Source organism: Neolamprologus multifasciatus, chromosome 19 (assembly GCF_963576455.1).
Source record: "Neolamprologus multifasciatus chromosome 19, fNeoMul1.2, whole genome shotgun sequence".
NCBI lineage: Eukaryota > Metazoa > Chordata > Actinopteri > Cichliformes > Cichlidae > Neolamprologus > Neolamprologus multifasciatus.
In genome coordinates this window covers 19510398-19536918 of record NC_140457.1, presented here as the reverse complement: position 1 = coordinate 19536918, position 26521 = coordinate 19510398, and the positions used below count along the sequence as shown (strand labels likewise).

At 43.8% G+C, this 26521-nt stretch overlaps 1 long non-coding RNA gene across 1 annotated transcript in view; it reads left to right on the top strand.

The window, feature by feature from the left end:
- LOC146496463 (uncharacterized) overlaps positions 1–19569 on the top strand; it is a 133879-nt gene extending 114310 nt beyond the window's left edge. Inside the window, exon 2 of the long non-coding RNA XR_014871248.1 lies at positions 19197–19569. This is a non-coding gene — a long non-coding RNA (uncharacterized LOC146496463). The remainder of the gene's footprint in view (positions 1–19196) is intronic.
- Positions 19570–26521: the final 6952 nt, after the last annotated feature.

Genomic DNA, 26521 nt, shown 5'->3' with positions numbered 1-26521 from the left:
GAGTTGCCTGTCTGAATACTAATTACTTCACCAAACTGAGGAACACACATACATCTTTATAGGACGATCTTAAGATTGCAGTCTATATCTAAAGGCTGTATTCTGTGGTTTTATGAAGATGTATTAATTTTGCAAGATGAAACAGATAAAAATGTGGTACAAGTCAGCCTGAAGAATCATTCGTGCAAGGCAAAGCATTCAGTGTGACTGATGAGAGATACAGATGCTTGATGACACCTATAGGTAGGTGTGCTTTGCTGATGGTGAAGTATAAAATGAGTTACAGAACCTGGGGCCTCAACCGATGGATTAGACTCTTTAGCGCAGCCTAGTTATCACCTTTCTTCTCCTTCTTCAACTCACTCTTGCGCTGTCATACACACACAAATACAAACATTTACACACATTTCTTGCTCATGATGACCAAGACCAAATGAAGGCAGGCAGAGTCTGAGAGTGGCTGCGGCTGTGGCCACAGTTTGAGGAGGGAAGGAGGCCCCAGTGTGCTGAAATAGCTTAGACTCCAAAAGAAATGAGATCCAGGCACTTATTTGTCAGGGTGTCTGCCTGCTCTTTCCCTGTCTCTGCACTGTGTGAATATGCATGAGGATTTGAGAGGTATAAATAGCGGAGGTGTCCATATTGCCACTGCGTTTTCCATCAGCACAGAGAAAGGCTTTAATGGGCTTATTATGAACCGCATTACATCACCAACGGCCAATTACAAATTCCTTATGGAAGAGGGAAAGGGAGAAGCTGCTCTTTAGGCAAAGTTTAGGTAGCTGACATGTCACGTGGCCTCATGTTAAGGCATTAGTCCTATGGGTACCAAGTAAGAGCTGTATAATACAATATTGTTTCCTGGAAGGACAAAAGTTGTTTCATTTGGTTCGATTTTCTGCTAGCACCAAAATAACACGCTGAAACACTGCACCATGAATTAAATACGACTCTGGTCAGTTATTAAATGCATCAACAGAGGCATTTAATAACTGACCAGAAAGCAGAGCAGTTTTACTTTGAAGAGTCACTTTAAATTGAAATCAAATTAAATCCACACAATTACAATGAAGTCGAGTAGAATTTCATTGTCGTTCAGAGCAATGTGATGACACATGAGAAACAATTTTCCACCTCTGAAATCTACTGACACTGTGGTCTGTGGATTATTCAGGAAATGTTCAGTTTCCATATGTAATTCTTCAACACTACAAATTTAACATTAGGGTAAAGTGGCCTGAACTGTCAGATTTATAAAGGAGAATATGAGGTGCATTTATAGAAGTAGTGTTGCAATGAAAAAGCAATGAATGCTGTGTTATTGTAACACTTTCTAAAGAACAAAATCAGAAAATCTTTGCCTCTGCTCATTTTAACTGTACTTGAAAGAGAAAATGTGACTTTCATGTCAAAGGGAGTCCGATCATAAAGTTACAGTGACATAACTGCACTTAAATAAATACAACTGATGTATTTTGTGTAAATTGTGGGGTTTTTTTCTCGTGTCTGTCAGACTCCCCTGTGTGTTTCTGAATACAATCCTTGCTTATGGTGTTTAAATTTGTTTACCAGCGTGCACCCTGGCCCACTTCCACCCATAGTTCCTGTTGGGGATTCACTCAGTCAGACTTCTGCTCCACTTTCTCTTCACAGTTCTGTCTATGACCCACTTTGATTCACTTCATTTATGTCAGTGTCCAATTAGACAGCCACTTTTGACCTTTGGCTGATATTGAATCAAAGTGCCTGTAGCATATAAGAAAGAGGAAATGTTTTTTGTGCAAACATCCCATACAGCTGTTAACAGATGAGCGCAATGTTGCATCATCAGATGATGGTAACTACATAATAAACGGCGCATTCAAGGAGAGCAAAGAAGTTCAGAGGCAGAAGGTTCGCTGTATGGCTGAAGAGAATGTGTACAGCCGTGGGAGATTAACATGTGAGATACAGCCAGAGCCGATGCAGGAGAGAAAGAGAGAGTGAGATAAGTTGAGGAGGGTGGGCGAGGAGGAGATGAAGCAGTGATCTCATGATAAGCGTGATAGAAAGAGGGCTCAAAGTTCTCCCAGGGAGCAGGTCGAGCGAGATGGATGGATGCCGGGGACAGCGCATCCGCCACCCCTGCCATCAGCGGGGCCTCAGTACCAGCAGAGGGCCTGCCGCCGGGTAGGTGCCAGTGCAGATGCAGATGAACAGGCGTCAAAGAGAAACAATTGGGCAGGGGGCAGCAGGCTGGGCATGAGGGGAGGCAGATAGAAGGAAAGAGGGAGCTAGGGAGAGGGTACCATCCCCGCCGCTCTTTATCGCAGCCATTGATCGTGGCGTGTGTGCATTGATCCAAGTCGACCATCTGCTAGAGTTAGATAAGCGTGCGAGGGCCTGGGCATTGTGCTGTCACTCATGGAGTGTGCACTAAGAGAGCGAGAATGAGCGAGATAGAGGGAGAGCTAGATAGAGAAAAAGGGAGTGGTGATGTTGAGGAAGGAGGGGTGCTTTTGGCTGCAGGGAATTATGGGGGCAGGATTAGCCTCCTCACTTGCAGGAAACAGAATTTTAAACGGCTGTCTCCTGGCTCCCTCACACAGACACACACACCACCCCCCCTGTGTCTTTGCTCCCTGCCCCCACCCTGACTCCTCACACACTCTCGGTTACAGTGAACTTCATCAGTGCATCTCCGGTGTGCGTGTGTGTGTGCCCCCAGAGGCCACAACAAGGATCGTCCTGATGACTTCAGTGGCCTTGAGCTTTGCCCTAATCTCTCATATACTTCCCTGGTCCTGTCGCTGTGGATGCTCTGACCCTCATAATAAAAGGAACCCCACTTCACCAAGGTGTCACATTTAATATTTACCATCACAGTCGTAATGATGTGGCTGTTATAATGTTATCAAATGCTTACAGAATAGATCCCTCAAGGTCTTTTTTGGTCATTCCTGGTGTGGTCTTATTTCTAAAGACTGCACAAAAGGCACGCAGCTTTGGTAAAAAACCACATAAAAAAGACCAGTTTCTCCATGTAAGTAAACAGTATGTAAGTAAATATTATGAAGAACTACTTATTTCCTTAAATACATCTTAAAAGTCACGTTTGATCCACCAGCAAAAATAGAAACACAATACCCACTTTTTAACATTTGGCTGTCTTTTTGTTATGCTGGCTTATCCAGTGGGATTTAAGAAAGAAGAAAAAAACAATATGGTGTATCACAGTTGGTATTTGTGTACAACGGTAAGCCCATGTGCATTCGGCTGAGTGGCACCTGTCCCCTTTCCCCTGGCTTGTAGTCCTTCTAGAAAATGAAAAAAAAAATACACAGGATTTGGGAAATATTCCAGTTGCCAGGGAGACCTTATAAAAGAGCAACTGCAGCAGCATCATGGCCCGACCTGAGGGGGAGAGCGGCGGCAGAGGGAGCGTGTGTTCTAGTAGGCTGGAAGGAGCCCGTGATACCCCCACCGTCACCCCAGAGCTCGCCCTGTCTTCTGTGCAACTGTCTTTAAGTCTATTCTGCTCTGTTGTTGCAACTTTTTCTTTGCTCCATTTTCCTCTTTAGAATTTGCACATTGGGGTCCAACGCACAAGACCGCTGCTTTGTGGGAGGGTGGGGGTGTTTTTGATGTGAAGGCGAAAGTGGTATGGAGGGATTAGTGTGGCCGGTTGGATCATCTTACAGCCGCCGACCCCCCCACCACCAACCAGCAGACTCGTGGACAATGGGGATTAAAACTTCTCTTATTCTTCAGCCCCAAACGGCAGGATGACAAAGACAGTATTCCTCTGGGTCTTTTAACACCAGGCTGCACAGCTGAAGTTGTGGACGAGGTGGGGGCGGGGGCCCAGGCAGGGGTCTTATACAGAAAATTAATCCTATGGAATTTTCTCCTCATTGCAAATGGAGATTTGTAGCTTTTGCCTTGCTATCTTAGCCAATCCCACATAACGCATCAGTGTCACTCAATAGAGGATAACAGCATCCGGTGGCGTGAATGTTTATATCTGAGGCACCCAGGGGCCAGACACAGCTGATACACATCTACATCCACGCAGCAGCACAGCTTCAAAGGCAAGGTGTCAATGGCTCATTTGGAATAGATGTGATAGATTAATTATATTTCACTTACTCTGGCGTCCCAAAGCACAGCTCCTTTGCAAATAACAAGACCCAGGCAACAGTCACCATGTCCAAGATGCTGAACAGGCCTGATTTGTTACTCACCATTTCACAAAGCAGTGTGCGAATGCAATTCTCTGCACGGGGGAGAGAAGGTGTTTCACATCTGAAATTGACCATTAAACGTAATGGTGTGTATTAAGAATATGAGGTCAACACACAAATTGTCTGAATGTCAATCACCTGCCTATTATAACCACCACATAGCAACAAAAGGCCTCCTTCTAGGTTCAATTATGCCTAACTCTAAAATCATTCCACCGTCATCACAATGTATTGTGTTGCTGTTGTTGTGGTTTGCTTTATCGTACCGCAGGAAACTCACAGTGTCACTCCATTCTCTTTCACTGATGAATGGGAAAATGCAATGTTGTCTTTGGGGGGTTGACGGCGAGCAATTTCCAACAACAAATGACAAACTACCCCCTCCTCCACCCGGGTGTGTAGCAAAATTGTTTCCCTAATAAAAAAAAAATGCATCTTTTGATTGTGAGGGTGGGGATATTTAAAATATATGCATATTATCTTTCTCTCTTTCACCCTAGCCTCTCTCACCCCCCTCACCCATCTCATCACCATCCCTCTCTCTCTCTCTCTCCCTCTTGTCCTCTCTCTCTCTCTCTCACTCCCCCTCTCTCTCTTTGCAGTAAATAAAAGATTAAAAATGACTGTTCTAAAAACACCGACTGGTCACCAGAAGATAATTGTTTCAGCTTTGTTTACTGTGCGTGAATGTTTTCTCCCTTTTTAGTCCTTTTTTCTTTTTCATTGTGTCCATAATTAAAATTCCTTTATTTTCAAAGTAGTTCTAAAAGAGGGAGCTAAATTGCCTTTTCTGTGTTTATGTTGTCATTGGCCCACTGTTGGGAAGGGTAGAGGAGGGGGAGGATGGAAGACAGCAGCAGTGTCCTTGGGCTGGTAGAAGATCAACTTTTAGTGTATACTAAATAGCGTATATACAGCAAATATTCATGTGTAATCTGTGTGTGTGTGTAACTGGGAAGTATGCTAATTTTTGATGCATACGTTCATTCAGATGTGTACATCTGCTGCAATCAGACGCTGTAGGCTCACTTTTATGCCAATACTTTCAAAAACCCTGATCTTACTTTTTGGTTCTGAATTAAATTCCCACCCATCGACCCAGTGGAGGTGCGCGCTGGGTGGGCTAATCTAATATCTTCAAATTGGTCGTTATACACAATTGAGGTGTTGATGGATCCCAAGAACAACAGTATGTAAATGCGAAATAAAATTACAAGAGCCACTCTAACACCTTATAATGAACATAGCGTCTCCTCAAAAACACACTGCACAAATGCTAACCTGAAACATGCTTATCTGGCACGGCTGCAGAAATGAATTTCCGGAAGCCTGACTTCCATGCACATTGATGAAGCTACGATGTAGCTCCCATTTGTTTCCCGCAGCCAGGCTACGCTTCCTTCTTTTTCCTTTTCTTCAAACAGTGTCAGAACTGAGAACTGATCTGATGATCAGGGAACTCATTAGAAAAAGGTGACAATGAGCTTTCACAGCTCTGAATTTCCACCAGCCAATTTTCCACATCTCCCTTTGCAACGCAGAGTGCAAAAGGGCCAGGGAGACTGACGTGGGCTGCCTCTGAATGATGATGAGTCTCCTGCAGGAAGAGACTGGAGGGCCTTTTGCCCCTGATTCAAGCCAGCAAGGTCAAAGAAAAAACACTAAATTTGAACTTATAATTTACTTCACCTGCATGTCCACAGCTAGGAATGTTCACACATACATACACTTCACACAACACACAGATACATAGAGCCCAACCCCACCACACAATCATAGTCCCCTCACTCCTGCTTACGGTGCTATCCCTCTCCTGCTTAGCCAGGCGCCCATAATTGAATCTCAGGTTGGGATTAATTCTAGGAGCTGCACTTGACTCGGTCAAAAACAACTATTACAGGGAGGCAATGTATTTTTTTACACAGCACTTCACATTGATTAGGCAATGTGCAGCGATGAAAGATGCATTGGATTGCTGATGACTGTCATTTGCATTAAATGAGGGGTTTGCAGCATCCAAGGGAGAGGGGCTGCCTGAGGCCAAGCAGAACAAAACAAATGGCATTTTCAATAGTACGCTCACAGACACTAGCTCTCATGCACAGGCATAGGTCAAACCTACATATATGAAAACGCTGGTTACGTAGTCTGAACAGTTTAGGTTAAACTTAATGACATCAGTGGATTCTAAGCTAAATTTGAAGAGGAGAAGTGTTTTTAAGATCCACAAGGCACCCCGGAAATCAGTGGAAGGGGGTGGAGTTTGTTCAGTTGCAGATGAAAAACAGTAGAAAGCAAGGAGAGATGACATTGCGTTGAAATGGAACTCCTCTGTTGTCATTTCAAGGATGAGCTCAATGAAATATAGTGTGATTTCAGGGGAGCAAGTGGTCAAAAGAAAGCTGCAGCCCATTTCAGTGCATGGTGAAAAGAAGAGAACGGGGTGATAGAGGGAAGGCAGAGCTGGTTGGTGAGTAAGGTGGTTGGTGGGGGTGAGGGTGAGGGTGGTGGGGGTGACTGAAAAAGGCCCTCTTTCAGTTCTGAAAGAGAGCAGGAGAACGTTTTTCTTGCCTCCTCCCGTTGTGCTGTCAAACTCGATCAGCACTGAGGAGCAGTGACGCTGCTTGCCTCCCAGACTCCTCCTTTGCACAATGGAGTCTGCGAGGACCCACCATGCATTTCACATTCAATTTAGCCCGCCCCGGGACATGGCTGTCAGGGTCAGCATCGACGGTATGAGACAAGGCTGGGGGTGGAGGCCAACGTCTTGGACTGTGGCAGGTTTCGAGAGGAGGAGGGGGCGTAATGACAATGCTGATGGGTTTGGGCTTGTAGTCCGGAGAAGGGGTGCTGGTGTTGATCAGGTTGGAGGGAGGTCGATGAGGACAGAGGATCCAAAGGAGAATGGACAGGAGATTTGGGGTGAAAATGGGGGTGATGGAGGGTGGCCTCTTCCCAATAATAAAAAACTCCAAAAGAAAGGTCTGGCCAGAGCCTTTATTCGACGGAGCTTATGCTGCTTTCCATGGGGTCCTCAATGGGAGTTGTGAGACTGCTACTCTGCCGAAGCCCATTAGCCAGCATTAGGAGCGTCCACACAACCGCACAAGGAGATTTGAGACAAACCCTAAACAGCCAACAATAACCGCGAGGTACAAGCCTTGAGCCTTAAGACCTCGGCTCGGCCCAAAAGGGCCTTGAATAGACGCGCCCCAAATCATGTTGTTGAACAAATCAGGTATTAAGGAGAAAGGAGTTTGTCCGAATTTACTTTCCCTAAAGACTTTAGTTAAGCTAGTTACTTCGGAGCTTTAGTTAGACGTCGGTTGCTTGTGTGTGATTGTGCATGTGTGAGGGGCCATCATTCTTCAGACATCTTACACTATGACACCCTACAACCCCCCCCTGCAACATACACCCTTCCATTTTTATCCCCTCTTGCCCTCACACGTATAAACACAGCCGCGCTGAAGGCTAAATTCACCCACTCCAAACAATGGGCTGCTATTGGCAATTAAATGGCATTTGGCGATTCAGGGTGCAAGTTAATGGTATTACTGTTGCAATTCTTCCCCTGAATGGCAAAAGGGATTTCCCTCTTCACAAATAAAGCACTACTCACTGTCTTACCAGCATTACATAGCTTACCTTGGGCTTATGATTCACAGGCTTCCGATTACCATTTGAATATTTTCCTTTTTCTGAAGCGCTGGCAGATGTAGTTGAAGGTGCTACTGGGCCTCCAGCTATTCACGGGCGAGGAGGCCATGCTGTCGTCGCCCATCGCAGGCCTGTCGGTCAAGTCGGCCTGCGCTCTCTGGCAACCTGTCAACCACCCAGGTAGATGTACTCTTTACTCACACTGCTGTCCAGATTTGTCACTCTCACCCTATAGAAGCATGAAGCATCAAGACCGACTGTTTAATACAAATCAGGGGCCTTTTAGCAAGAACAAGTCTAGGTATGAGGATGCCGTACAGCTCAAGAGTCTTTAAGAAGAAGTAGTTGTTGAATATAGTAAAAGGCTCCTGAAGTCCACAGGCAATCAATTTTTTGAATTTTTTTTTCTATTACAACCAGTAATAATATGGAAAACAGGAGAGCGAGGCAGAAGTAAGAGGAGGCATTTTTATTCTTCACCAGTGGTTAAATAATTTGCCTCCAATAGGTCTCCCATTTCTCACTTTCTCCACACTCTCTTGTTTGTCCAGAGATCCGGTTTGGCAGGCGCCTTTTCTATGGACAAGACGCTTTGAGAAGAATATGAAAAGGCAGATTTAAAGGTGACGGCTGGTCAGAGGGGACGGAGAGAGAGAGAGCCTGGTTATCACAGCTATGCGACAACATTTAGAAAGCTCCCTCCCCTCTTCACCCTTAGCCGAAACGAACAAGAGATGAAATACTGAAATTTAACAAAGTCACAGCAAGAAAGGTCTGGTCCGAACAAAGATGAATGAAATGATGAAAGGGCTCAAAAGCTCTAGGGAAATATCTAATGTATTTCTCCACTGCTCTATTCATTCACGCCTTTATTCTGGTGTGAGGCATATTCTCTCAATATGAAGCGAGCCTCCAACTTTATTACCAAGCTACCGCCAAACCTCAAACGTGTGTGAGCTGAAATATAATCCCCCCCTTCCAATATAGGAACAAAAAATTGCTGTTTTGTTGTAGGGGCCAATTAAATAATAATTCCGATTGAAGCAGCAGGGTTGATGGTAGGCCAAGGACAATACATAAGGAAGGCTCTGAGATCATTTGAGGGTTTGTTTATAGATTTGGTTCCCACAAGCACTAGAGGGGCTCCCTTAACTTGACAGACCAAACAGATCAGGCGGAGAACAGAGCAGGCCCTGTCAATAGCGAGGATTATAGGAACGGCTGTTTGGCCTCCAACCATTTTGCCCGCCAGAAGACACAAGAGGGCTCCAGTTTGATTCAGTTCCACTCTTATTATCAAGTGTCTCTGGTGCAAACAGGCCCAGGAACTAGCAGACGGACTAACAGAGATTTGGCGATTGACCTAATGTAGACTGCACTGCACTCTGTTATATTTGAATAGCTTTTATCCTTATGTTACTTGAATCTAATAAGCTATATTTGATTCAATTATGATTTGATAGGTCACTTTTTGTGCCTCAGTATGCATCAGTCCCACTATCAGAGAGACCAAAGGTGATCAAGATTATTATCAACACCACCTCTCACATTCAAATAGTTGTTTAATGTGTTCATTTAAATCTCTAAAATCTATGCTTTTATCTCGATAACTGCACTTTTAAACGAATCGTTTTAAATGTTTTTATTAATAAATTTAACATATTTCTACTCTACGAGTTTTTCACACAATTTTAATGTATCTGTGATTTTAGCAAACATCTCTCACAAGTGCTCCATGTGAACCTGCTTTCATCTGTGAAAAGAATGAGGCGACAGTGGCCAATTCTGGTGTTCTTAGATGTATGCCATTCAAGCTGCACAGCACTGAGCTGTGAGCACAGGTCCCACTAAAGAAGGTCAGGATCTCACTTCACACTCATGGAATCTCTTTCTTACAACACTGGAGGTCATGCTGTGGGGCTGTGTTACTGCTGCTCCTGTTTCTCTTTGCACAAAGGAGCAGGTAACAGTCAGCAGCAAAAAGCAAAACTACAGAAAGATCTGTTAGGATGAAATAAGGAGAGAGCAATGGTCTGTGGCCACCACCACCTCCAAAACCCTTTGCTTTTGAAGGTTTTCACTTTGTCGCGTCTCATGGTTGGAAATCACTGAAAAACATCATAAAACTAAGGTTAAATGAAGTGTCATCACACCGGCAAAATTGTAGTAGTAGTCCTTCATGTTTCCATCAACATAAAGAACATACAGGGAACCATCCACTCTGCCTTTGCCCTGATTACCTAGATGTCCACTTTTGGACAACAGAAAATAGCATCTCACATACATTTTTCTGTTTCTTTGGGATCTGACTGGCATTACAGTGCAGTTTAAACCATTTCAGCCACAGCTATGATCTTAATTAGCTATACCTAAAGCCCATCTCTTCCCCAGACAAGTCTAATTAAGCCCAGCGCCTCTCCCCAGCCAGAGCCCCTCTGTTGGCTAAAAAGGAGCCCACAATCTCTTGTCCAAGGATTACAACTTGGGACATATTATAAGCAATCATTTTCCCCCCACTGCACCAGAACCCTTGGCCAATGTCCCCCCATCCTTGTTTCATGAAAAGCACAATATTATTTTCCCTAATAATTTGCTCTGAGTGTGTATTAAACAGCCAAGCAAAGAGGAGAATCTTTTTTTCCCCCCAGGATTCTTAATAAGAAGGGCAGACAGGCTAACTCGATAGCAAAGACCAGTCGCTCTTTTGTACATGGCAGCAGCCACTCCAGCTAAACGTTTTTTTTATTAGTTAGGTGGGGGGGTTGATTGATGTGTTTTCTTAATTGGATAGTTCCCTTAACCCTGCTAGGATCTTTGATCCTTATTGTAAACTTTCATTGTTGTCCATCAGTCTTACCACAGCTACTGCAATTGCTTGGTCTCATCTTAGCATCCTAAACTCCTTAGTGTTAGTATCAGCTCAAGCTCTTAGCGCTGGATAAGCTCTTACTAATGTCATAATGGTGATGATTTGGCTGAGCCCTCCAGCGTTATGTCAATTCAGCAGAGGAGAGCAAGAGCCTCAATTAGCAGAAATTAGCTAAATGCTACTGAGTGGTTCTGCATATTTGAGGGCAGGGGGCTGACCTCCGCAACCCTACAATGTGTCGGCAATCAATTATATTTTCAATGGTGTAGCCTAACTTCATGATTGTGAGTATCAAGCAGAATCTTTCAGTCAATTACAGTCAAGTAGCTGATTATCTGTGGAGTTCAGATGCTTTTTGCCTCATCACCAATTTACCCTGCATGGATGAGTGCACGCTATTACAGAAATGCTTTTTATATCAGTCAGTAATACACACTCTGGGTTACCAATTCCACGAAATGTCTGTATATGAAACACATGTGAAACTGCATGATTTTAGCTGTGTTGACAGCTTGCAAATTTTGTAGCTTTAGCAACCAGAGGTACACAGTGGAAGGCGTCGCTGCCTCCACTTGTAGTTAAAACAGCTGAAATGACTCTACCACTACCACTTTGAAGTTCCTTAGCAGACTTGTGGGTCAGACCTCCTGAGGAGAGAGAAAGACTCAATTCATCAGGGTGCAATAGAAGTGAAAGTAGAATACTCTTCATGTCCAATCATTGAGGGAGGGCCTGAGGAAGAGCAAGTGTGTGAGGCTGGGAGTGAGAGTGGTGCAGGAAAGACAGAGCAGAGGAGTGTGTGGGGATCTCCTGCGAGGAGCCCAGCCCTGGGTGGTTCTCACTGAAAGCCTATTTGTGGATGAAAGTGCACCAGCCCTGGGGTCCACTCGCTCAGAGAGACGAGGCCAGTGATTAAGGGGGCGCGAGGGCAGGACGGCCCTTTAATTTGGGGCTGCAGAGAGAAGGGGAGCCAGCACTGGTGTATCTGTAGCCAGACAATGGCGATTACCTTCCTCTTTATCTGGCGGAGAGGGGGCTTTGAGAGAGCAATCTGAGGAGCGGAGGAAATGGCACGACACAGGATTAGTGGCACAACAGGACGGTAAATTAAATGTTGGAGATGAAAGAATGAGGCTCTGACATGCATCAATAGAGAGCATTTGCTGCATTCTAATAACAGCAGCCGAGGAGAAATACCTGTAGAGATTAGTGTGTGTATAAGAGAGAGCCGTGAAAGATACACAATCACATAAATGACTTCGGATGTCTTTTGTCATGTGACGACCCTGGGTGGGTAAGTAAACAGGAGGGGTATGTTTGTGACCATGTATGCAACACCACTGTATGGTGTGTGTATCTGTGTGAGAAAGAGACACACAAAAATGGTGTCAGCAGGTCATAACTTCTCAAACACGACGGTGTAAATGTTAGAGCAAAGATAATCCATAGCACGTCCACTGTACAGTAGCCCTACCTGGTCAGGTGTATTGTAGGCATCCCTACATCAAAGTGGCTGATTGGCTGTGAGTGACCCTTCTTTATTCTTTAAATGTAAAAAAGCAAAATAACAAATATTCATTATTTCATATCGGACTGATACTAGTGCAAGAGGATCAATACCTTGTTTCTATCCTCCAAGTTCAGCACGTAGCACACTGATTTGATTTAAAATGATGGTGATTCATCTCATAAGTCATGACACACTGCTCTGCCCTACACAAGCTGCCTTTATCAGTTAAAAGTATTGATACTGACATCTGTAAGACTGGCTCTGTAATTACTCAGTACTGGATCGATAACAAAATTTAAAGTATTGCGCAGCAATAATCTAATGATGTTTATATAAGAATATAATGATTTCCCCTTCATACATAAACTGAATTTGAAACAGGTTTATTCATCAACAAGAGTAAAAAGGGCTATTTTAAACAAGAGAATCTTATCAAAGGATATCAAAAAATTGCTCCAGGTAACCTTCTTTAATTTATTCTTCAATTATATTTCTGCTACAAATATATCATTGCCGTAATCGATTAACTTACATTCATTGTGTTTTAATGCATTTTGACCAATATTTACTTTGTTAAAGGAATTATATTATAATAGCAATAACAGTAATTCTATATGTTATTTAAGTACAGGAGGACATTTAAATGCTGTGTAACTGAGTGCCATAATAATGTTTATACGTAAATCCAGAAGCCAAAGGTTTCATATCCTACCTGAGAAAGTTGTGAAGAAAGCTGTGCCATTTTGTTTTCACTTAAACAGAATTTGTTTTTGTGTTTGTTGGTTGTGATGCTGGGATCTACAAATATTGCACTTAAAATAGCCACACTGTGCGATAAACATCTTCAATAAGTCCTTATTTGACTTTCACATGACACCAAACACAACTAAATTCTCCTAAACCTTAGCACTCATGGTCACATGGATCTAAAGACCTGTCTGTAACCTGCTGGGATCCTCTGGTAGGTTAGGAAAATGTGTTTTGCCCAACTGGTTGGTGAGTGGTTGCTGGAGGTGGCTGACTGTTGCTCAGTGAAATCGGTTCCAAAGAGGCTGCTGCAACAAAACTTCATTGTGATTACTTTAGTTGCTAGCAGATTACTGCAGTCACTCATCCTTTCCATTAGGTTTCTGGAATTTGAAAAAGTGTGACACAAATCAAAAATGGAGAAAGTTCCCCTTCAAATTAAAAGTTGCGCCTTACCGCAGACAGTAGAAAACATGAACGTAGCTTCCAGGTGGGAAAAAGGAAACCAGTGCAGAAGTTACATTTCTGCCTATCTGAAGGTCACCACTGATGGTCCTAATGGAAAACGGCGTTATGTCACGCCGTCTGTAAGCACTTTCCTGCTGAGTTTCTGGTGTTTGTTAACCAATGACAGTGCAGTTTCACAGTCAGACCCACCCTTCTTCATCACATCTGATCTTTTTGCAACAAAAGAGGACTTCAGAAACTAATGGGCGATGTCACAGTAGCTACGTCTTTGATACTTTCTACGGCTACAAACAATATGCTTCAAAAGGTGCAACTTTTACTTTAAAGGTGAATGTTCTCCATTTTCAGATTTTCATTACCACTCGGTGAGTAGTTTGCGAGTGTTTGCAGACAAGTCATCGTCTTCCATGCAAAACTATGACTGAAGTATTTTGTGCGACACCATACCGTTTTTGCAACAGCTCGCAGCCTCCACCAATCATTGATTAGCAGTCAGGAAATACTCATTTTTACCTAGCAATCAGATGTTGGCAGAGGTCTCCAACTGATCTAAAGGCCTGTGTGACCAAAATCTTCTATGCACACTAAGAACTTAATAAACAATTTACATGTATCTATGGACCAACTTCTACCCAAACTAACATATCAGAAAAGCCATGTATTACTCTGTGCATTACAGCAATCAAAAGGCATTATTCAGTTATATTCAAGTCATCATTAGCAGAAATCTACATACACAAATGTTCTCATTAGTTTCTAGCAGTGACTGACAGGTATTACAGATAGAAACTTAGAGAATAAACAGAGTGGCAGAGATATGAAGAAAAATAAAGCGTAAATATGGGGCGTCTGATACACGAGCGACAGCTGACAGGAAGAGAAAGAGAGGAGGTCCTGAACACGCACAGAAATGATTCAATCAAAGACTAGCTTTATCTAGGTTATTACTACACCGAAGGAGGATGATGAAGAGGAGGTTTGCCTTAATCTTGGCCACAATGGAAGGGAACAAAGGCGTACTTACAAGCACTATCAGCCACAAATATCAAATCAGCTCTAGCTGCACCTAATCCCGCTAGACAGCATTGTTGATTCAGTGAACCTGCGGTCAGAGACATACACAAACATATGTGTAAAGGAGGCAGATACACAGATACACTCTGTGACACACAAATGTACATGTACAGTGTTCGTATCACTGGAGAAAGTTTATTATATGTTATGTTATAACACTGTATTCTTCTCGAAACAACCTTAATCCACAATAGCAAGAAAATTCCCATAACTTATCCTTTTTTCATGACCACATTTGAACATGCGTGTTAAAGGTTTTTGAAACTCAAGATTATGATTTTTCTTGATTTAACACTGGGTAACAAATGCAATACCTGCAATGTCAGGTATTGCATTTCAGTGTGGTGGCATACTGCTCAAAACACCACATCCTAATGGAAATTAGATTGTCACTTCACCACTACACAAAGACAGCTGTAAAGCCTTATGCTACCACTATACACCGTACTATTGCCGTACCAGATCATGGTTTGTGACCCCTGAACTTCTCAACAACCTTCCCCTCAGGGCCCTGTCCACAGTAACAGGAGCAGTGGAGCGATTGTCCTTGTACAGGATGTCACTTGGCAGAGGGAAAAGGACACTAGCAACTTCATTATCCTGCAATAACAGGCTAATTATTGTGTTTGTTAGCAACAAATCAGAGCACAACAGACTGCATGTCCCTGTCCTGTTTTGAGCATCTTAATTACTTACCCCCCCCCCCCCCCCCCCCCCCTCCATCCGCATCCCTCTCTCTGTTGCCACTGCTGCTGTTGTTATTTTGCATATAAAAGGCACAGCTAATTGTCTGGACTATAAATATTCGGCATGCAATTAGCATCCTGGCCTGCCTCTACGTTGTGTTATCACCTCGCTGTTTGGTACATAGTGAAGACCGCACACTCAATTCTCCATATCTAATGAGAGTTTGATAGCAGCAAAGAACCTTTGTTTCTAAGAACAAATGATAGAGAGTGCTTCCCTGTTGTCTCAACCCTCCATTTTGCTTTGAGAAAGAACACATCCACAACATCATTTGAGTAAGGGAGCAGCAGAAGGTTAATGCCACTCACAATATACCTGTAAAAGGTGAGTTACCTAGGGTCATGTAAGAAGAGCAATTAAATGAAGTTCCATGAACAACGATTAAAAGATTTTTGACTGTGTTATGAGAAAAATAATGTAAACTTACAAGAAGTCTGTCCTTCTGTTCTATAGAGCTGCAGCATTGCTGCTTAAATAGCTCTTATGGTCCACTGAGCAGGTTCAGGTGTTGGTGCCAGTTCTGCCTTGGTGCTTCTTGAGAGCTACCCAGTTGAGGTTTTGCAAATGTGTGTCCACTAATTATGTGACATCAAGTTGATTTCCATGTATAACACTCATAGTGACAACATAAGACCAAATGAATAAGGCCCCAGTCATACATACCAAGAGACTGATCCACGACCATTTGTCAACTACAGGAAAATCAGAAAAACCACCAGAAAAATCTGTATTCTCTGACCGGCTGGCAAAAATCTCCTTGTAATTGCTTTGGTGGCTAAGATATCGCTGCAGTCCTAGTTTGAACACAAGGGATGGACTTGTCTCCAAAGGCTCTCCAGCTACTTTCTGAGTCACAGTGAAACTTGGAAAAGTGCAACACAAACAGGAAATCAAGAAGGTGCACATTCAAAGTAAAAGCTGTGCTTCTGCGCTGCAGCCAGCAGATTCCAAAAAGGTCTGACTTTTATTTTGAAGGTGAACCTCCTCCATTTCTGGTTTGCTTCACATTTTTCCAAGTTTTACTACCATTGGACTAATAGACAACAAGTATTTGCATATAAACATTAACCCTCTCAGGCTCAAATTAAATGCACAACCAAGTCCTGCAGTGGTACAAAACTCATAAAATATGTATGTGGTGTAATCAGGTTGTTAGTTTTTAACTGTTGCAAATCAGTAATGCCTGCCTTGAGAGGGTTAAAAAACAGGCAACAGTGACAATCTGGTAGCAACTAAAACAAACAACTTGGTGCAGTGTATAGTTTGCAACTGATTTCAGTCAGAGAAAGCCAGCAACATCCAAGTTGGATGTTGGGAAATAAACAGTTTTCCCTAACAACCCATGGTTGCATCACATCCAATATGGCGGACAACTCTTCCACTCAATGTGCACATAGCCCCATGTAAGAAAGATCAGTACTTTTTTGGGCAAAACAAAATATGTGTAGCTGATTCCAGAATATGCACCATTGAGAAAGAGGTAAAAGTTAGCTTTGCTAGTTTAGCACTGGCCCACTGACTCCAGGAAAAAGGAGCCAAATCATGAGAAAGACATGAGGAGGGGCTGAGGAAAAAGAGCGTTCCAAACACCAGGGTGCTGTGACACTCTTTTCCACCCCACCTAAAATCAAAGAAAGTATGGAAAGGGTAAGGTGCACAAGACAGACAGCGGGGGAGGGGAGGTAGGAGAGACTTCACGGATGATTGCAGCCCTGTTTGAGCCGCTAAAGTGCAGACGTGAACTTCTTTCATCTCCCTTCAGGGTCACTGTCCATGGAGGGAAGGGGCCTGTCATCCTGCTCTCACTTCCCCATAGCTAGCCTTACATCTTCTCAAGATCCCCACCCAACAGAGCCACAGCACCCTGTGAAAGACCAGCAAATACAGCGGGAGTAACATCAGGCAAAAGCTGGGAGCAGAAGTATGAGAAGCAAAGAATGATAGTATGGCACAGCCTGTGGAAGGCCAGAAAGAGACCACTTTCACTTTTGGAATTGAAAATATAAAACAAGTCTACAAGAGAGCCAAAAGGGTTCACTGATGGAGGAAACATGGAGCAAAAAAAGAAGAAGAAGCTTTCAAAACTAGCAAAAATAGCCAGTTTGTGTTTTTTTAACTTGTTTTTTGTGAGACATAAAGACATACAAAGACACTGCAAAATAAAATTTAATATAACATTAAACTAGTTTGGCCCTTCAAAGTGAGATGAAGGGGAAAAATGGGTAAAGAAAGGCAGAAAAGAGCAGGTGGAGATTTTGGGGGAAGTTGGAGGGGGTGTAAGTAGAATGAGCAAGGCTGACCCTAGTCTGTGTGGAAAGGCTGACTGGAGCCTGGAGGCTCGTTAGAGGCAAAATCCTGAGGGCTCCTAATTGGGCCGGCCAGGGCCAAGCAGTCTGAGAGAGCAGAGTCAGTCTCAAGGTTTGCAGAGGGGGAGGATGAAGGGGTGCAGGAGTTAATGGTGAAACGAGGGGGGAAGGGGGGGGGGCTTTCCAAGTCACATGAAAGTTTGTGGGGATGAATGTACCATAATTAGATTAATAAGTAGCTTAATTTATCGCAGCAGAGGATATCAGCGGCTCCACATTAGAAGCAGGCCAGAAGATTAGCCTCGATCGGCGTTTCCAAAACACGATTAGCCCCCCGGCACAAAGACCAGGCTCTTTCACAGGTTCCTACCACAAGGGCTGGGATTAGAGAAACATGTTGAATAATCAGCAGTGCCCCCGCATGCTCCTCTCAAGTCTGCACCACAGCCAGGGGCGTAGTGCAACCCTTTGCCCCCTCCCTGTCCCACTCACAACACTTATCAATTAGACTATTATAAGGCCAATTAAAGTCAAGAGCAGCCATGTTAAAACAAGGTTTGACTGTACCACCCAGGTTCAGATACACACCTTTTGCATGTCCACTTTATCCACCTGCAGATACATGAGTCATCCTTTAGCAATGTAAAGCAAATCAGTGAGTGGTATTCAACCAGTGGCATTTGCCCATGAAGTCAAGCCCAGGGAATCAGCATCTTTGTGTGTGTACGGCCACTAAGTCATTTGTATATCCCAAGAGACCCAGAGGACTCACAGCTAATTGATTGTCCCTCCAATCTTCCCTAGAATGCCAATAAAGACTTCAGCATATGTTTTCCTCCGTTCCCGACCATCAGACACATGCATCATGAATGCAGTGCTTTTACTAAGCTTTAGATCCCTTGATCCTCTGCATTCTCCACATCCGGCCTCTTGTTTGGGGAGAAAAAAAAACTGATGGTCCTTGAGCCAAGATTTTTGCAAAGTATCCCATCAATAGCAGAGAGGTTGCAGCTGTTAGCTATCTTCCGATAGGGTACTCTAGGAATATCTCTTGGATTTGTCACACAAGTAAAACTCCACTTTGGCTCACAGGATGGTATTTTACATAAAAGGACATTTGGTTGATCTTTGTTTCGTGGCTCAAGAGTTGGGAGTTTGCCTTGTAATCAGAAGGTTGCTGGTTCAAGCCCCTGCTTGGACAGTCTCGGTCATGTCCTTGGGCAAGACACTTCACCCGTTGCCTACTGGTGGTGGTCAGAGGGCCCGGTGGCGCCAGTGTCCAGCAGCCTCGCTTCTGTCAGTGCGCCCCAGGGTGGCTGTGGCTACAATGTAGCTTGCCATCACCAGTGTGTGAATGGGTGGATGACTGGATGTGTAAAGCGCTTTGGGGTCCTTAGGGACTAGTAAAGCGCTATACAAATACAGGCCATTTACCATTTTACCATTTGTTTCTGTTCACATACTGCAAAACTGCAGAACTGCAATTGGAATAACACATGAGAGGAATATCAGGTGAACCTCTGCATGCAACTCCACTGACTTAATACTGAGCTCAAAATACTACTGCGCTCATGTGGGAGAGTTTTAAAAAGCATATTTTTTTTTTTTTTTTTTTTTTTTTTTTTTTTTTTTTTTTTTTTTTTTTTTTGCCTGTCCCGTTTGGTTCTTTTGCCATCAGAATTATTGTCTAAAGGCGAAGAAAGATGCCCAACGGATTTTCTTTACCAAATTGACCATCCCAGCTTTGCCGTAATGGTCCATTTGATTCACCTTTTATTCTTTATTTTATTTTCACTTGCTGAATACGGGACAGACTTGACTGGGGGAAAGAAAAGGGAGAAAGAAAGAGGGGAAGAAAAACAGTTGAGAAGAGGGACGGGGGAGAAGGGCAAAAAACAAAAACCAACAGAATAAGCAGAAGAAAAAAAAAAAAAAAAAAAAAATACATATATCGATCACCTGGATCACCTGTTGAGAAAGAAAAAAGAAAACAAGCAGAAGAAAACGAGAGTAATACAATAAACCACATCACAATGATATATGGGAATATGACAGTAAATACTAAATATTAAACATTATTGTGCAGCACGTAAGATCGACAGCACAGTGTGCATTGAGGTAGGAGCCAAAAAGGGTGTAGTTTGTGTGTGTGATCACCCGTGTGTACACTTGTGAGCATGGACGCGCTTGTTTTCTTAAAAGGTTCCCTCATGTAATGATCTGCTAGAGGGTGTGGGGGGCCACTGCCCCGTCCTCCAGGGCATGAAGCAGGTATGGAGGAGATCAAAACCCCAGACATCCAGAGGCCCCCAGAACACAAGAGACCAAGGAAGACCAACAGAGGGGCAGCCGCGCCACTGTCCCAGAAAGAGCTGAGGAGAGTCCCAGATGAGGGGTCACCCAGCAGCCACGGAGCAGAAGCCAGGGGGGGCTGCAGTGACGTGCCCGTGAGCTCCGCCGGCAGCCAGCTGTGCCTGAGTGACCGAGCCCCAGGCCGAGAGGCCGGGGGCACCCCACCTCCGAAGTGGCCCAAGCGAGCCCCAGGCTCCAGGCCCCGATAAGCAGCCGCCAAGGAGTGAGCCGGTGTGTACCCGGACGCCCACCCCCGGACACAAAGAACCACCAACGCACCGACGTCTGAGGGAGTCCGCCCCCGGCAGGGGAAGTGGTGGGGGGAGATAGGCCTCCAAACCTTGGAGGGCCTGAGCTGTCCTCAGAGAGGTGGCATCTGATACCCAACCTGACATACAGACACAGACATACAGGCACACACAGATACAAACATCCATTCCCACCCTCATGCTCTCATATGCACTTACTCCACACTCAACCAACGTGGAGACAGACATAAAGAGACGCTGTACACACAATCACACTCCCCAAGCGTACTCTACGAACCGGGTCTAGGTACCCTTGCCCCTGGAGGGGGGAACCGCACCCAGACCCAGGTTGTGTTACCCTTTTCCCTGCAGTGGGGAGAAGCAGACCGCCCCGACTCCGCAGCAGCAGGGAGGCCCCACACTCCGGACCCCAGTCGGACGGCCAACTCCTCCTCCTAGCCCCCCTGCTCCAGCAGAAAGCAGAGAACGAGGGTGAGAGAAGACTCCTAACCTCCCTCCACCCGCTCATTGTAGTGTTGATGTATGTGTGTTCTAAGGTGCGTTTAAAACCCAGGAGGGCATGGAGCTACCTGCCAGAGAGCAGCAGGTAAGCGCATAGTCCCTCCTGCTAGCCCTCAATGTCTACGTGTATTTAAAATTGAGAGGTGGGCAACGACGCCGGGGGTGAGGTGTACACCCTGATGGTAATTGGGATTCCGTGTAGCGTGCCCACCCCCAAGATCCTATATTTATGTGTAATGAGAATGTGAGTAATGTGAATGTCTAAGTTGCGGGATAAAATTGAGGCAGAGGCAGCCAGAAGGGGACAGAGGGGGGGGGGTTACCTCCTCTGCACCCTGGTGACACACCCCCACTCCAAGGCCCTGCATGTGTGGGTGGTTGTGGTGGAGCGGGAAGAGGGAGGCAGCTGGAGATGGGGAGGGAAGGAAGGGAGGAGCAAGTGACCCCTCCCTGGGGCCAGCTCCCCCGCTGACCCCAGTAGGCACCCCCATACTCCGCGACCCACCAGGGGAGGGGGGCCCAGGCCCATCCGAACCGGGGCCCAGCGCAGCGGCGCCGCCCGGCCCCACAGAGCCCGGGGCAGTCCACTCAACCCCACAACAGAGAAAACTGCACCCACCCCATCATCCACTCATCTTCCAGACTACATAAGACAATAGACGCCCAGGCTGAGATCTTCCTCCACCTCTCCTGTATCTCCCCCTCTTGCAGAGAGAGTTCCTGAGAGAGGAAAGCCCCTGCAAGATGTGACAACCCCCCCCCCACCAGTTGAAGAGCCCCCCAGCTGGCTCGGCGCACCGGCGGCACCCTGCGCCAGTGGCGGGCCCCCATATACCCACCGGCCCACAACCCCGGCAACACACCAACCAGGACCCAGGCCCCCGAGGCCCGGCCAGGGCCCCAGGCCAGAGCCGGAGCGCCCCCAGAACCTCACGCCCGTCCCGGACCCACCCAGGGGCAGCCAGGCTACCAGGTCAGTAACCCCCGTCCGTCAGCACAGACCCTCCCCTAGCCCCGCTGCACGTAGCCACGAGGAAGCCGTCACCTAAGAGCCAACAGAGCCCCTAATTGGCCATGACCGCTACCCCGGGTTGAGCCCCCCAAGGAAGATGCTCCCGGGGAACCCCCCGACGCCCCAAGCCTGACCCTACCCCCACACCAATCACAACAGTGAAGGCGAGACCAAAATATGACCCCCCACCCCCACTAGGTGATGGAGCTGATCAGAGGAGCCCAGAGCGATTGATCTGATGTGGTGGCAGAGGCTGTATCAAGACTAATGTAATCTAATAGATAATTTCTATATTGGTTAGAATTAAGATTGTTTTTATTTTTCCAGTTCATGAGGACTGTTTTCTTGGCTATGCATAGAGCAGTGAAAACCATATGGGCTATATTCTTTTCTGAAGTGACATTATCTAAGCTGCCCAACAAACACACTAAGGGGGAAGTTGGAATGTTACATTTCAGACACTTTGATAAGTCTTCACATATCTCGCGCCAAAACTTCTGAACTGGTGGACAGAACCAAAGAGCGTGGATATAATTGTCCGGTGAATTGGTTTGGCAGTGTGAGCAGTTGTTGGTAGATGCAAAGCCCATCTTGAACATCCGATGACCTGTATAGTGCACTCTATGTAGTATTTTGTATTGAATTAATTGAAGACTGGGATTTCTGATTAGATGAAAGGTTTTTAAGCAAATCTGAGACCAGAAGTTTTGGTCTAAGTTAACTGATAAATCCGCTTCCCATTTTGCAATAGGAAGTGATATTGATTCATCTGTTTTAGAAAGCATTCTGTATATTTTGGATAGTAATTTGGGGGTTTTAAGAGTAAAAAATTGAACCACACTTGGTGGTGTTTGTAGTTCAACTTGACCCAGTTTAAATTTCTTTTTTATTATGGATTTAATTTGTTGATATTCTAAAAATCTTTTCTTGTTGATCCCATATTGTGTAACTAGTCTGTCAAATAAAATAAATTCTGTTCCTTCTAGTATATGTTCTACATATTTGATTCCTTTACCATTCCAATCTGAAAAGTTTATCATATTATTGTTTTGTAATATGTCAGGGTTGTTCCAGATAGGTGTACGTTTGCATGGGATTAATGAAGACTCTGTCAACTTCAGAAACTCCCACCATGCTGTCAGAGAAGAGCTGATGTTGATGCTTTTGAAGCATTCATGTCGTTGGATGTTTGAGCTGATAAATGGTAGATCTGAAATCTCTAGATTATTGCAAAGTGCTTGTTCTACATCTAGCCAAGGTTCATCTAAGAGGGTATGTTTTAGCCATCCTGAGATAAACTGAAGCCTGTTGGCTAAGAAGTAGTGCTGAAAGTTAGGTAGTTCTAATCCTCCTTTATCCTTGGTCTTTTGTAGTGTTTTTAAGCTTATACGTGGGGGCTTATTTTTCCAAAGGAATTTGGACATATATGAATCTAGAGATCTGAACCAATCTTGCGGCGGTTTAGTTGGGATCATTGAGAATAAATAATTTATTTTTGGTAATACCATCATTTTTATAGCAGCAACCCTTCCCATGAGTGATATGGGTAGACATTTCCATCTAGCCAGATCACCTTCTACTTTCTTTAAAAGTGGGGTATGGTTTAATTTAGTTAGATCTGCAAGCTTGGGAGAAATATTAATACCTAAATATTTTATATTTCCCGATTGCAGTGGAGTAGAAGAGGAATTATGGAAGCAGCAATTAATAGGAAGGACTGTAGATTTTGACCAGTTAATTGAGTAATCTGATATTCTTGCAAAAGAGTTTATCAATTCAATCACCCCAGTGATATTGGTTTGTGAATTTTGGAGAAAGAGTAACACATCATCAGCATAAAGGCTGATTTTATGTTCTACGTTCTTGCATTTTATGCCCTTAATTGCTGAATTCTGTCTAATTGCTGCTGCTAGTGGTTCGATAAAAATTGCAAACAGTGAAGGGGAGAGTGGGCATCCCTGCCTGGTGCCCCTCAGGAGACATAAGCTGGAGGATGTCTGGTCATTTGTTCTGACACAAGCTGTTGGGGAATTATATAATATTTTTAACCAGTTGATGAAAGAAGATCCAAAACCAAATTTGTGTAAAGTTGCAAATAGAAATTTCCAGTTAACTCTGTCAAACGCTTTTTCTGCATCTAAGGAAAATATTGTAGTTTCAAGGTTTTTACTGTATGAGTAGTCTATCAAATTAAGTAATCTACGTGTATTTGTTGATGAGTGCCTACCTTTTATGAAACCAGTTTGGTCAGGATGAATTAAGAGGGGGGTTATTTTCTCTAGTCTCTTCGAGAGAGCTTTGCAGATTATTTTGAGGTCTACATTAATAAGGGATATTGGACGATAGCTTGAGGGATATACAGGGTCTTTGCCTGGTTTTAGCAGGAGATTAATGTTTGCAGAATTCATATTTGATGGAAGTCTGCCCTTTTCTTTGATTTCTAACAACGTTCTGTAAAAAACTGGTGCTAGAATCGTCCAGAATTCTTTGTAGAATTCTGCAGGAAAGCCGTCTGGACCTGGAGCCTTATTATTGGACATATTTATCAGGGCTTCCTGGAGTTCACCTGATGTCAGTGGCGAATCCAGTGCCATTGCTTGAGATTCTAATAATTTTGGGAGAGTTATGTTGTCTAAAAATTGATCAATTTCCTTTTTAGATGGGTTTATTTGTGGTGAATACAACGTTTTATAGAAATCCCTGAAAATGTTGTTTATTTGTTTCGGTTCATATATTGTGTTCCCAGATGAATCTTGAACAGCACATATAGTTGTTTTTTCTTTATTTATTTTTAACTGGTTTGCTAGAAATTTACCGGATTTATTACTATGTTCATAATTTTGTAAGCGTAGTCTTTGTACTAAGAATTTTGTTTTTCTATCAATTATCTCATTTAATTCTAGTTTTGTTTTGCGTATTTTGTTCAATGTTTCCTGATCTTGGTGGGACGCGTAGGCTTCTTCTAGTGATTTGATGTTTTTTTCTAATTCCTGAATATTTTTGTTTTCTTTTTTCTTTTTATGTGATGAGAAAGAAATTATTTTACCTCTCATCACAGCTTTCCCTGCTTCCCATAAAACAGAAGCTGATGTTCCGGGAGTGTCATTAAAGTCTAAATATGAAGTCCACTCTTTTTTAAAATATTTAATAAAGTCTTCATCATTAAGCAGTGATGTATTAAATCTCCAGTTTTTACTTGGCATAGTATTATTCTTGTGCATTAGTGTTAGAGATACAGGAGCATGATCGCTGACAGCTATAGGATGAATCTCAATGTCTGAAATGTCGCTCAGCAGTGAGCTGCTGACCAAAAAATAATCCAGACGAGAGTAGGAGTGATAAACATGTGAGAAAAAAGTATATTCCTTACTGGTGGGGTGAAGGGAGCGCCATGCATCGCAAAGACCAAAGTCGCTCATATACTGTTTGATTATATTTGTGGACTGCCAATTACGCTGAGTTCCTGCTGTATTGAGCCTATCCATTTCTTCATTCAGTCCAAGGTTGAGGTCGCCTCCAAGCACAAGTGTGCCATCTAAGTGTTCAGAGAGTGCACTGAAAAAACCGTGAAAGAATGAGGGATCATTAAAAAGCATATTTATAAATCACTCAGCTGTCACCACCTTGTCATGGAGACAAGTTCTATTTACCCTTGAACAACCAGCAACTTTTACATTTTCCACCACTGTGCCACTACTGCATGCCAATTATCCAATGTGACTATGCAGCACCATGCATTGATATTAATGTGCGCAGAGTCAACATGCCCTACAGAAGATGCTTGCTGACAGATGAATGTTGCTGTACTGGCCTGTACGGCAGGTTGGGCTGAGGTTTGAAGGGGCTAACTTGTGGGTGACCATGGATGTATTTGTGTGTGTTTTTTGAAGGAAGCAGGTGATAACATGCTTTCTGGATATTTAGTTTACAGATCCTGCAGTGTCAAAATATCTTCAGGCAATATGTATGGTTGCCCTTAGAGGTTAATGCCACAGCAACACAAGAAATCCAGGGGAACTATTACAATTTTAACAATATAGCTGTCTGTACATAGCAAAGCAGCACAACAAAAGGCGCCCAGCACACTCCTGCTAAACCTGCAACCCAATCTAGGTTAATTATGTAAAACTGGCATCTAAGGAAATACCACCTTCTCTAACCAAATAATTCCTAAAGGAAATTAAGTTTTTATTTGAACCCAGCTTACATAGCACATTTGTGTTTTTTTAATTACATTTTTTATGTAAATAAGAATCTTTGGTTTTAGTCCATTGGCGTGTCAGCGGTTTCTTATCCACCATTCATTACCTAAACCTTTAATGCTCCCAAGCTCTTTATTCTGCTTTTTTATATTAATTAGTACTTAAGGCAGAACGTGAGCTTAGTTTGACTTCTTAAAATAGATAGTTTGACCTTTCAAATCCCTCAGTGGCATCAGATTGTCAAATTTAAAAGGGTTGGCTGGAGTTGAGTAGATGATTTAGAGTTTCACCTGTGAGGAAGAGACAAAAGTGACTGAATGAAAGTTAAAAAGCAGTTTAGGTGCTGTAGAGAGAAGGCGGAGGTTCAAAGACCTTCAAAAACATTGTCCATAACTTTTAAATCCTACTTTAACTATGACTGAAAAAAATCTCTTGGATGAGAATAAAGCACTATCTACAGGTTAGAGGTGATAAGGTACCAGCCCATGATCCATGATACCATTTATGCACCCAGCCTGTTGCCAGCTTCACCACTGGTTAGCCAGCTCTCTCCAAAACTTCACTCCAACATCACGGACCAG